This window comes from Coenobita brevimanus, chromosome 50, assembly GCF_032717465.1.
Source record: "Coenobita brevimanus isolate Jiangsu-jjx chromosome 50, ASM3271746v2, whole genome shotgun sequence".
NCBI classification, from domain to species: Eukaryota; Metazoa; Arthropoda; class Malacostraca; order Decapoda; family Coenobitidae; genus Coenobita; species Coenobita brevimanus.
In genome coordinates this window covers 8365098-8379163 of record NC_137003.1, presented here as the reverse complement: position 1 = coordinate 8379163, position 14066 = coordinate 8365098, and the positions used below count along the sequence as shown (strand labels likewise).

Below are 14066 nucleotides of genomic sequence, written 5' to 3'. Positions count from 1 at the left end.
CCAGAGGAGGACAGGAGCGATGACCCCCCAAAAATAGTTATAAATCCAATTATTGTTTTGATATTGTTTTTTTTTTTCCCTGAGATGTATAATACTAGGCTGGGAGTGGCAGGAAAATTATGAAAAAAAAAAAAAATCGTTGTCATATTGTTTATAAGGTTAATTAAGTTTTTTTTTTAATAATCTTATAGTCCTGATTCTTTTGGAGGGTTATAAAAATCGTACCGAGATGGTGAATAAGAGAGAGACAGACAGACAGACAGACAGACAGACGTTTTACTGAAGATGTTTTGTTAGCTCCCAGTCTCTCTCTCTCTCTCTCTCTCTCTCTCTCTCTCTCTCTCTCTCTCTCTCTCTCTCTCTCTCTCTCTCTCTCTCTCTCTCTCTCTCTTTTGCAAAAATTAAAAACCTAAGAAAAAGGGCAATGGATGGAACACAAGAGGTAGAGAGGGAGAAAAGGAAGAGGGGTAGGAAAAGGGAGAAGGAAGGTGAGGAAAGGGTGAGGGAAGGGAGGAAAGGAAGAGGGAGAGAGAAGGGAGGGTAGCGATAGAGGAGGGGTATAGGGAATGTGGGAAAGGGAGGGAGCGAGGAGAGAGATGGGGAGGGTAACGATGAAGGAGGGATATTGTGAGGGTAGGAAAAGAAGGGAGGGAGAGGAAGGGTGGGGAGGGAAGCGATGAAGGAAGGGTATTGTGAGGGTAGGAAAGGAAGGGAGGAAGAGGAAGGGAGGGTTAGGGGTGTGGGAGGGTAGGAAAGAGAGAGGGGGAGGGAGGGGGAGGGTAGAGATGGCCGAGGGTGAAGTGAAGTGAAGTGAAGTGACGTGTGTTGTCTAATGACCCCCTGAGAGTGGTCACTTGGCCGGGACTGGTCACTCCGCCTCGATGACATGTGACCCTCCAAGCTCACCCTCCACGCTGACCCTCGGTGACACTCCAATTAACCTAGCCTCACTCACGGCCCTTCCTCGAGTGGGGGGGGGGTCCAGGAGGGGGAGTTAAAGAGAAAGGGGAAATGAGATAAGTGTGTGATGAGGGAAGAGAGGAAGCAAAAGGAGATGAATTAGGATATGTGGGTAATGATGGAAGGTTAGATGATGAAAATGAGGTGGAAATGTAGATGGAGGAAGGGAATATGTGGGGGACGAGTGTGATGTGTGGGAGAGGAAGGAAAATGCGATGCATGGGGGGGAGGGGTCTGCGAATAAGAGGGATATGTGAGGAACGGTGAGACAGACAGACAGACAGACAGAAGGGTGGGATGTCATGTGTGGGAAAGAGTAGAAGGGAGAAATGGGAGGTGTTCTGGGATGTGAAGCTGTGTGTGTGTGTGTGTGTGTGTGTGTGTGTGTCTGTCTGTCTGTCTGTCTGTCTGTCTCTGTTTCATTCTCTACCTCTGTGTCTGTGTTGTGTTCTGTGTGTGTGTGTTCTGGGCTGGAAAGCTGTGTGTGTGTGTGTGTGTGTGTGTGTGTGTGTGTGTGTGTGTGTGTGTGTGTGTGTGTGTGCGTGCGTGCGCGCACGCGACACACACACACACACACACACACACACTCTCTCTCTCTCTCTCTCTCTCTCTCTCTCTCTGTATATATATATATATATATATATATATATATATATATAATTTTTTACGGGGTGGTGTCGTGGGTGGGGGAGAGCCTTTCTCTTTTAAATTGTTTCCTTTAGCACGATGATTAGATCGTTGTAGAATTAGCCTTTTTTTAACAAAAGATGTCCTCGCTATGGGCCAACAGGCCTCTTGTTATCTGTACTTCCTACGTACGAGTATTGTAATGTAAATCTTTTTGTACTACTGTTGCGGGTATATATATAATATCGAAGTTTCCCTAACATAATCGTTTTCTCTGAGCTGAAAACCTCAGAAAACGAGTTTGTATTGGGTAACTTTTACATACCTACTCGAAAACTGTTGAGTCACCATTTTATTAACATCTTACCGTGTTCAGTACTTTCAAAGACACTTTATAAAATGCTGCTCAGTATTTAAGCTCTGATTCACCCACACAAGTGTTGTAAATTCGTCAGCCCAGGGTCGTACTTTAAGTGGCATTCTCGCTGACACCTGGCTAATTTATTATTTTACTTAGCCCTGGGGAAGATATTCATTGTGGGAAAAAGTGTAATGGAGCATTGTTTGTTCCCCTTCCCTGCAAAAGGGTTTTCCAGAGCAGTGTGAAATCGCTTGGAGGTGGCAGGCATTTAATGAAATATAAATTGTAGTGAAGATATTGTGTTCATTCTCTACGAACGACATAACAGAGTATATCAGAACCATTAGTAGTAGTAGTAGTAGTAGTAGTATTTGCTCCAAACTTCATCTGTATTGGAATCAGAGTCTTTCATCTATATAAGGATTAATCTCTTGTCCTAACTATCATCTGTCTTATAATCTGTTTCTTGCCGTAGCCTTCAGTCTATATTAGGATTAATTTCTTGCCCTATCAGATTCTACAGCATATTAGTATCAGTTTTTTGACCCAACATTTATTTATATCAGTTTTTTTTCCCCCAATCTTCTTCTACTATATATATTTTTTAGGATCAATTTTTTGCCTCCGTTTTCTTCTCGCCGCACATACTGCACCAGAAACCCATGTGTATCCGTTTGTCTCACACACACACACACACACACACACACACACACACACACACACACACACACACACACACACACGCCAAATGAGGAGGTTAACGATCGCAGCTGATTATAATACATTTTCTTTCTACGTACAAGTGTGTGTAACCTGTGTGAGACTCTACATACCTGTACAATAAATAGTGTTTGCCTTCTCTTTCACTGCGTCTGTTTCACATTTAAGGCCCATCATTATCCTCTCTGGTGCATCGTATCAAAGAGCAACATCTATAGACAGGGAAACTTAGCCAGGCCTCTTTCAGCGTAGGAACATTAACCAGCAAGTGAAAGTGAGATGAATTGGAGCTGAACACCTGGGAGTTCTGTGCTGAAAGTATCGATTTTTTTTTTTTTTTTTTTTTAAGAACAGAACAGGGGAAGGCAAAACAAATGAATAAAAAAAATCATCCATACACCAGATTATAGATGCCCTCCATTTCATATTAATCGTAGTATTAACAGAAATAGAGTTTAAAATCAGTAATTATTGTGTGAAAATAGCCTTGACGTTGCATTTAATACATGGTAACAATGTTATGTTTTTATTTTGCTGTAATTATGGAAAATACAATATCGAAGACCGTCAGTTTTTCACATTGCCTGGGAAATTGCATATTATTTCCCTTATATGTGGATGTGATAGGAAGCGTTATGAGGAATACACTGAGGTGGTTTGGCCATGTGGAGAGGATGGAGGGTGAAAGACTGACGAAGAGAGTGTATATGAGTGAGGTGGAGGGGGAAAGAGGGAGAGGGAGGCCGAGGATGAGATGGAGGGATGGGGTGGAGAGGTATATGAGAGAGGGGTGTGTGAGTTGGGAACAGGGCAGTGAAATGGCGGGGGACAGGGCGACTTGGAGGCGATTTGTTTGTGGCCACCCCAGACGGGATTGAGGCATCTGGCAATAGATAGATAGATAGATGTGACTAACTCAATCATAACATTGATCAGCAGACTTGATATTATGTCAGAGCTGCTTTCTCGCGATATTTATTTTGAACGTGAGTTATGCTGATATTGCGAAAATTTTCAAGTCTCGATATTTTCAACTTGTAGCTCAAAACACACAAGGGGTTAGTAAAGTTTTCTGTGAACTTTTACTTCCCTGATCTGTACAACACTTAAGCCTTACCCAGCTCACTGGTACAGGTGTCGGGGGATAGGTACGCCTGGGTTACGTTGTGTGTGCTAACCTGGGTGGTCAGTGGCCGAACATTTGTCTATCCTGTCTCATTTGTTTACTGTCACCTGTCCCACACCCGTCTGTCCCACCACACCTATCCCACACCTGCTCCATATGTTTTTACCCCACCACACCTGTCTACTAACACACACCTGTCTGCTCCACTTTACCACTCCGCTTCAACACACTAATCTACTGCACCACACATACCCCACACCTGTCAGCCCCATCCCACCTATCCCACACCTGCTCCACACGTTTGCTTTACCACACTTGCCCCACACGTGTCTACTCACACCTGTCAGCTCCACCACACCTACCGCACACCTGTCTTCTGTCTCACGTCTGTCTGTCCCACCACACCTACTCCGCACCTGTCTTCCACCTCACAGACCCCGCACCTGTCTATTCTACCACACCTCATTAATCTACCACACCTGTCTACTCTACTACATCCCTCTAATTTACCACACCTGTCCCTCTCCAGCACACCTGTCACAACCTGAACGCTAGACAATGAAGGGAGAATTATCACTTTCGCTTTCTCCGGTAACTTATTGTTGGTAATTATAGGTGCATACATATTCCGATAGGATGGTTGGTAGGTAGGTAAGTAGGAAAGAGGGAAGGTAGATAGGAAGATAGGTAGGTAGTTAGGCAGGTAGTTATGAAAGGAAATGATTACGTAGGTGAAGAGGTGGACTGTTAAGTAAGTCGGTAGTTCTGAAGGTGAGTCGAGGTAGGTAGGAAAGGAAGTAGATATGTAGGGAAACCAATAGGCAGGTAGGTAGGTAGGTAGGAATGGAGGTGGGTATGGAGAAAAAGGAATTGGTAAGTAGGTACGTAAGTGAGGAGGGATGTAGGTAGGTAAGTTAGAGGGCACAGAGGGAAATCAGCAGGCAGGTGAGAAGGGTGTAGGTAGGTAGATAAATAGGTAGGTAAGGTGGGAAATGAGTATGTAGCGAGAATAGTTAGGTAGGAAGACGGGCAGATAGGCAGGTAGGTACATTTGGAAAGAAATGAGTAGGTAGAAGCGATGTAATTAGGTAGATATGTATTGAGAGAGAGAGAGAGATGGAAATGAATGAAAAGTTAGGTAGATGGCAAGGTAGGAAGATAGGCCGGTAAGTAAATTGGTGCTAAGGTAGGTAAGTAGCTAAGTTCATGGAAAAATAAAAAGATATCTCAGTAGTCTGTAGCTGAGAACAACAGGTAAACAGGTTCAGTAGTAAGACAGGTAGGCAGACAAGAAGTATATAAACAAAAGAGTAGGTATGAAAGTTGGCAGACACATAGGTTGTAAACAGGTAAGAGGATAAGTAAGAAAGTTGAGTGATAGGTAAGATGAGGATAGGAAATATAGTTGAGTAGATAGATAAGTGGAGCTAAATAGACAGATACATAAGTATATAGGTAAGTAGGTAGGTAGATTATAGAGAGTAGGTAGGTAGACAGATTATTTAGGGAAGTAAGCAGATCCTAAATATTGACTGAGTGAACATATGTTTAACCCTTTCATGAATGAGAGAACTTTATTTTATTAGATCTATCGCCCAATTATCCTGTCTAAGTGAATCGCATAAGCCTAAGGTCGGTATTTGTAGTCGGTTAAGGATGTTCCCTAATACCTTTTCCCAAGCGATTTATTTTGCTTATTACACATAACTGTCCATCTCCTTGTTATTTAAGTCATTCTAATAGCGCATACCTTGCATAGATAACGTGCAAAAGAATATTCACCAGTCATCTCCAAAAATAAATTGCTAAAGAAGAGGTGCTAGGGAGCCTCCTCGACCGACGAGAATACGAGCCTAAGAGTCAAGTCGGTAGGCAGATAAAATATTAATTAGTTGTTAGGATAAGTTGGTGTAAAAATGGATTGTTTTGTTGCGACGAGAGCGTCTTATTATAATTAATTCTGGCAACCTCCAGACGATTTTATTAAGCTTGAGATGGCTATAGAGTGTCTCCATAACCTCTGAAGAATGATGACCCCTTTTCCGTCTCATTCTGGCCACTTATAGCCGTAAGCTAAAGTCCACCGACAATCCTGTGCCACCTTTTATTTATATTTCCACCCAGTCATATCTAAGCTGGTAACTGGGGAGACCTGGGTTATGTCTTGATCCGAGCTAAGTGAACTCCATCAGGTCTGTTTAAGGATACCTCTAATGGGTGGGTGTCAGGAGGGAGAGCTTGTAGTATAGAGTTCTGATCAGGGTGTTGCATTGCCCAGCGCGTGAAATTAATATGTAGGTGTTTCTTCATTGCAAGTGAAGTGTCTGGAGGAGGGATATTGCCGAAGAGGGTCTGGTAATGCTTGTGTGATTGTTTTATGTACCTAGTTATGTCTTGTCTCTCTGGGTAACGACAAGAGTGCTGTGTGTTAGCGAAAGTTGCCACATAGAATTCTTTACCTCTCAGGATATTCTCGAACAGGGAAGACTTGGGTTTCAAAATGTAAGTGATCCGTAGAAGTTCAACCAGCGATGAAGCGTAGAGTGTTCTGTATGGTCTGGAAGATGTTGAAGTGGGTGCTAGATTGAATGGGGATCCACGCCGGGTAGGCATCGGATATCACTGATTTAATGCACTGTTTGTAGAGCAAGGAGAGTCGTTCTTTTTATTGTCTAAAGTCAGTCACTGTAATTGGACAGCAAAAATCAAAAGTAAACCTAGTGGAGATATATGAGTATTATAGTTCCCGTTAAGAAAACTTCTAAGATCATCTATGTATCCACTGTATTTCCTTCGGTCTTTCTATCTGTCTGTATGTCTGTCTGTCAATCTATCTATACGTAAGGCCGGCCAGCCAAGTAAGAATAGCAAGGCTTGTGTGATGTTGATGTGTATATAATTAACCATACGCAACTGTCTCCTTGATAAGCACCTTCATATGTCCCATTTCCGACTTATCCAGGTTACCGACAATACCTTGTGTGACCACCGCACCAGCGCTATCTAGTACACACACACACACACACACACACACACACACACACACACACACACACACACACACACACACACACACACACACACACACACACACACACGGGTTCTGACTGCGTAGGCTTTACCCTCTGAATCCGGTGATGTTCCAAATACAGGGTGACCTGTAATTAAGGTTCCCCAGTAAACTCACCTGGCAATGTGTTGTGGGGAAGGCTCAGTCTGCTGTTGTGGGCGCAGGTGTAGCAGTGAGGGTGGGAAAAGAGTAAACGGTACATACATACATACACACATAAGTAAGTAAAGTAGGTAGACACTTTATATACCAGTAATGTTGCGGTTATCAGTTATCTTGGCACCATAGTTGTTTCGTACATACATAGATACGTACATGCATATATAGATACATACATACATACATAAGTAGGTAAAGAAGGTACATACCAGTAATGTTATTGATGTCAGATGTCACGGCTGTATTGTTTTTGCAGTTGTCAAAAATGCACAACAGAGAGATTGCGGTTATTAGATGGAAAAATGATTCGTGTCGCCTTAACCAACTCCCAATGTTGCATCTGAGTAAACGTGATGCAAAACAGATACCTCTGCGCTAGTGAATGCACACCCCAAACTTGACTCAACTTAGGCTAGCTTAACAAAAAGTGTGATACTGGGAAATGAAACATATAAAGATTCTGGGAACACAGTGAGGCGACAGATAAAACTATTCCTGAACTTAACCACAGTAAGTTGTGTTTCCAGAGTTTGGCACGAGGACTCACCATGTTATGCAGCCGTCAACCAATTTCCCAAACCTCCGTACATCTGAAAAGGAAAGATTGTTTGACGCTTTACATCTTGATTATAATTTTCTTTGTTGTTGCCTCAGATGTATCATAGGAAGAGTACATTTCAGGCATAAATGTGTTTCCTGCTTGATCATTGTTGGTGTGTCTCTTCTGATCACTATTATGCCCCTCCCCGTTGAACAGCTCGCTTGATAGAGACAAGTGGGAAGGCAGGGTTGATTAGGCCAGACAAGTTTGCTGACTCTGGAATATTTCTTTTTCTTACTCCTCCTTCAAGAACTGTAAAGTAAGTGGAAGTTAATGCGTGGCTTAATTATCGCTAATGTTATCTGTTCCTGTTTTACATTATACTCCACCTACGTAGCCATCTCAGACAATAGACATAGCTTTCTTGAAATATTACACCGATGCATATACATATACAGATCGAGAGATACATACATTTATACATATATATACATTAGATATATAAGTAGATGGAAAGATAGAATTAGTTATATTATGTTTAGATATAGATATAGGTATATGTAGATATAATTCAGTGAGTGTATAATCACATACATAATGTTACCTACTGGCAGAAAGATAGCAAGAAACAGATACTTTTTACAAGACTAAATATAACGACAAATATATACACGGACCCTCGATATGATATAACAAATGGGAATAGCGGGGCTGTACACAGTGTTCCCGAAAATGATACATACGGTAATAAAAGAACTATAAACGCACTGAGCCTGGATATAATAAAACCAACGGTAAAACCACAGCTATAAACACACCTTGAACTTAAAAATAGTAGAGAAAATGGTAAAGTTAGGATGTAAACAAACTGTAAGGTTAAATTCGTTAAAAAGAATGACAGACTTAGAGCAGTGAACATACCTTGAGCCAGTGTATAACAACCCAACTGGCCACACAAAAATTAGGTATATTATGAATTTACGGATAAATTGTATGGAAAAGCTGGTAACATACTTTAACTCAGAATATAACAATCCTGATACTGTGTGCTATAATGGTAATATATAATGCTACAAATAGACACACAGGCCTGATAAAGGAAGAAATAAGGGGTAGCGACCTGGATACAAAGCCTTCATTCAGTACTCTCACCTGTCACCACATCTGCCCCATACACTATCACCTTTACTCTCTCTCTCTCTCTCTCTCTCTCTCTCTCTCTCTCTGTGGAATCAAGGAAATGGATATGACGTAGCCTGCCTAGATATCACACACACTATTCTATTCTCTGCCTACATTGAAGTCACTAAATGAAGTCACTAGGTTAATCGAGACTAATTCAATTCATTTACTATATGTTTTTTCCTCTGCTGAATAAAATCGTCTGGTATCGCCTTTAAAAATAATGTTTAAAAATACCAGGAACATTAAACGGTAAAATCATGTTACGTGACGGAAATATTTTATCATTCAGTGCTAGCGTGAACTGAATGGGTGTATGTGTGTGTGTGTGTATGTCTGTGTGTCTGTGTGTGTGAGAGAGAGGGGGGGGGTAACATAATTATGGAAGAGCATATCGATAATTTTCCCATCTAACACTTCCTCTTTCTCCTTGAGCTGTATTTATAATCTCTTTTAAGCTCAAGATGTGTACATTGTACCTGTATCAACCCGTGCATTCAAGCATACGAAGTACAGGAAGCGACAATTTTTTAGCCAATCTTGGGTGAAAACTGAGATGCAAAATACTATCAGATAAAATGACCTAGAAAATAATAACCTGAATGGAGTGCCAAGGAAGAAATTTGCCAAGATTCTTCATAATAGCATCCTATTACCTAGTCTATGGACACAAGAAAAGGTGTCTGTTGATCTTATATAAGTAAACACACGTAGTTTTTCTTTTAGTTTTTTATTTATTTATTTTTTTTTTTTGATGTAAGCCAGGGAAGGGGGGGGGGTACCAAAATATTACAACTTCCTCCAGCCCTTCGTTGTATCAGGTATGTGTGTCAAAATACCACACCTTTTTCCTGCCCTTCGTTATAAGACAGAGATTTACGCAAAAATACTGCAGCATTTTCCAGCCCTTCGTTAGAAGGCAGAAACATGCGCCAAAATATTACAACTTCTTCCAGAGCTTCGTTATAAATCGGGGATGTATACGAAAATATTACAAATTATCCAAACAAGCTGTACAGGAAAATTTAGGGAAACGAATAAATTTACTGTAGATATCAGTGGGAAAAAAAAGAAAACTTACATCAGTACGTTTCGACAGGACGATTTATTAAGGCAGATAAATTGAGTTTTGGAAAGTCTCTGTCTTCCAAAATACCGCTGGCAGTAGTCATTGTTACATCCAGGTCCCCAAATTGAACTGTTAAGCTCCTTAACACCTTTTTTCTATGGGATTTATTTTGTTAATTAGACCTTACTGTCCTATTCTGTATTACATAAATCCTTCTAACATCGCCATACTCTGCATAAATAACATACAAAAGGATATAAACCAGCCATATCCAAAAACAAATCGCAAAGGGAGAGGTGTTAGGGAGTCGACCTACCCTACGAGAATATGGCTTGAGAACCGCAAGGGAATACTAATAAGCATTTTTTTTTTTCCAATAACGCCTTCAGATCAAAGACATAATTTTTTTTTCGTCATATTCTTGTCATTTCTAGAAGTTATATTCATCTTAGATCATCCTAGTAGTGAAGGAGTTAATGTAGGCTATATCTGTCCCATCCAGTTCGAAAAATCTCTCAGGAACTTAAAAAAAATAATAATAAAAATATCTGGACATAGGATAATATTGTGGAAAATACGTCATTGGAGTGAAGAGTTAATGTCAGGAGCAAAACATGTAAGAAAGAGAGAGAGAGAGGAGGAGGAGGAGGAAGAGGAAGGGGGAGCTTATCACGAATACTTGCATACATCTGTTTATCTATTTTTGAAGTAGATAGAGTGGTGGTCTGGTGATGGTGGGGTCAGGCTTCGATCCCAGCTGTTTCGGGGATTCATTTGTCTGTCCGTTTCCCAGTGTAGCTCCATATTCTCCTTTTAGAAGCCCACCTCAGCTCTCTCTCTTGACCCGTGTCCTTCCAACAAGCAGGACATTACATAATCGACATACCTTCAGTCACATGTTAAAGACAACCATATACATTTTTATATTATCAATATTGGTGTGTCGTAGTGTCTATAAACTCAGGGTAATTATCCAAAAGAGGAAGTGAGAGGTGCACCTGCGCGGGGTGACGCATCGGTGAGGCAGTGACGGTATATAAGAGTGTGTGTGGCTAAGGATGACAGCCAAGGTGGGGTGACTGTGGCGGGATGAAGTGTGTGGGAGGTGTGGCGGTGGCCCTACTGGCTCTCACGGCTCTAGTAAGTCAGGTTGTGGGGTAAGTACAAATAGTTTCAGCCACCGCAGAAGGTCGCGTCTTAATGGACTAGACTCGTGTGCTTGGTTTTGTTTCCTTTTGCAAGACATTGTACGTGGTTGCATGTGTCAGCCTTGTGTACTTGATGACGACTTTCTATGCCGCACGATCTCTGGATGCACAGTATCTCTTCCTGCGTATTACAGCGTTAGTGCATTCGGTTCATAGTCAGTTTCTCAGCAGCCTATTCGCTGTTCTGCCATTTGAAGCTCTATCATTGTGGGAAGCACGTCATAACTATTTATCCACCTTCTTCCCTGGGGCAACAATAAATTTGAAGGGATTTTTTACTCCATCACCAAGAGAGGGTTCCCCAAAACTGGATAAGGTCATCTGGCGGTAGGAAGATTAATATGTATAAAAACTTCGCCACACTGAGCGGATTACATGAGGCTCCTCAGGATTTATGTCATTATCGTTAGCTATAAATTTGCATATACCAGTGTCGTTATATGTGTCTAGATACTTGAATTTTGCTTCCACCGTGTTTCTCTGACCACCGATTCAGTTTCTTTAATGATTTTCTGTAAATATATCGGCTCACTTTCCCATATTAACATGTTTTATTTCTAGAATTTGCTTCCTTTATCATGACATCAAACACATTTACTTCGTTTCTTATTATTCATTCATTCATTGCCAGACGCCATGTATCCCAAACGGGGTGACCAAGGGCTTAGAGTTAATTGTTTTACAGGGAGGGGCACAAATCCTCCACCAGCCCCACTTGACACGTAGGGATGCCAACAGCATCTGGTGTTCCCAGGCGGTCACCCATCCAAGTACTAACCAGACCCAACGTTGCTTAACTTTGCTGATCGGACGGAAAGCGGTGTACTCAACGTGGTATTCTTCCTACCTTATTATGATTTTTTATATTCACTGTTTTTATTTAATGCTGCCCCTTGTCTTGTGCTGATTATTCGTTTTAAATTAATTGACTCCTGTATACTATATATTTTTTCTCTTAAAGTATTGACTCCTTTCTTTTAACGACTGACTTTAAATTTATATGCATATCTTTATTATTTACTTAAAATCACTACTTTTCTTGTGTTGATTTTTTGTTTGCTCTTATACATCTTGTTTCTAATACTGTTTTTTTTTTTTTTTTTATAAAATTGTCATCAGATTTACTTCCTTTCTTGTCATGGTTAACTTGAACTTCACTGTTTTCCTCTCCTGTAATGATTGTTGATTCATAGTTCCTTTGTTTTGTTTATTTTTATTTTATTCAGTATTTCCGTGTCTGATTGTGTCTTTAAATTCAGTAGCATTTTTTCTCTGAATACTTCCCTAGCTTTACATGGCATTTTTTTATTGTTTTTAATTTAATGATGTCGCCTCCCGTATTTTTTTTTTTTTTATGGCATCCTCCCCCGTATATTTTTCTTTTATGAGATGCTTTCGTGTCTACTTTCGTCTGATCATCCTGCCTCACTCTCTTGTAGTGACTCGTAATTTGCATGCTCCCTCTCTTTTATTGATTTTTTTCCCCTCCTTTTTCCCTCCTTTCATCACAGTTTATCTCTCTGCGGATCTCACGGTCGAATTCTTACTTCTGATTATATTTTGTTTTATTATTTACCTGTAAGCTTTTCGAGGTGAAGTGGTTAGATGCGGCCTCCATTAACTTCTTTCCTCCTGGGGGCGTCTCCTAAGTTTCAGAAAATAGTCAGGTAGAAGCAAGCATGTTATTTTGTTTTTATTTTTGTCTTGGGCGGAACAATCTTGCGGCCTTCTGGCATTTGGTTCCATCTTCCTTGTATAAACGATAAGTAATATTGAAAATACTCCTCGAGCTGAAGTAGTTAAAACTGAGATGGCGAGGGAGTAAGGAAGACTCCCGATGTTTACAGTCATTTGTTAATTAAGGCCGTGATAGGCGTAAGATGTTTCTGCTCCTCTGTCTCTCTGCTGAATGTGTGTTGTAACGTGGCATGTAAGCTAACCATATCTAACATCCACAACTGTTCCGTTAATGACAAGGAAGTTGGAGTTTGCATGTATACACCTCTGCCCTCTTGCGTATACACCTTTCCCTCCTTTTGATGCACTCGAGTATATATTTAATTTAAGCAGACTCCAAAAGAATTTGTTGGACTGGGAAATCTTGGCATTCAAAGGCTTAAAAAAAAAAAATCCTAACTCTTTCTCTGTTAGTTACACCTGGGCGTTATATTTCACTTTAACGCCAAACAGTTTTGATTAATTGATAGAAAGCCTGGTAGTTAAGGATTCAGTAGCGCTAGCCTCATTGTCCTTGGTGAATTAAACAACAGCAATATTGTGGCGTGTATTCTCATTTTCATTGCCTCTCTGCAATAGCGTAAAATATTTTGTTCTTGCTACGACCAGGCAGTTTTAGGCAGCTTAAGAGGACGTCTTGGTAGTGAAGGGTTATTGAAGGAAAAAAGTTTACTGCCAAGATCTCATCGTAATTAGAGAGAGAGAGAAAGAAAGAAAAAAGGGGGGGGGATTACAGTAGCATAAACATATAATCTAACAAAAAAAAATTTCAAGGGGGGGTTAAATATGGTAAATAAATCAGTAAGGTGAAGATGTTAAGCAATGAGAATAAGGGCCTATATCAGTGAGGTCTTCAGTCTCGTGGGTTAAAGAATTCGACTTTGGAGCAGGGAAGAAAATTTCAAAGATCTGAATGATAATGGTCGTGGGAGTGTGGTCTCTCTCTCTCTCTCTCTCTCTCTCTCTGTTTTTTTTTTTTTTTCTTTTTTCCCATCATGTTAGCCCTCTCGTGGCTCCTTTACTTATGCATCTCCTCTCAATATTACAGCTCCCGATTCGAGCCGAAGTCAACGAGCAAAGGGAAAAGAGAGAGGTCAAGCGATTGGCCGTAGATATCCCACAGTCCCTCCTCGTAAAAGAAAACGGAGACGATGTAAACAAGATCCCGGACCTCGACAAGGACATTTTTGGAAGGGTTGCACGAGACGCCGAAGCTGGCAAGGGACGTAACAGTGAGGATGAGGAGGACGACATTGAGAAGAGACGCAGGAAAGAGAAGAAGGGGGATGTTCCTAGCAGAAGAAAA

General features: G+C 40.9%; 1 pseudogene; it reads right to left on the bottom strand.

Moving 5' to 3' along the window:
- Positions 1-11752: 11752 nt before the first annotated feature.
- Positions 11753-11871, bottom strand: LOC145399890 (5S ribosomal RNA; annotated as a pseudogene).
- Between the last annotated feature and the right edge of the window lie 2195 nt (positions 11872-14066).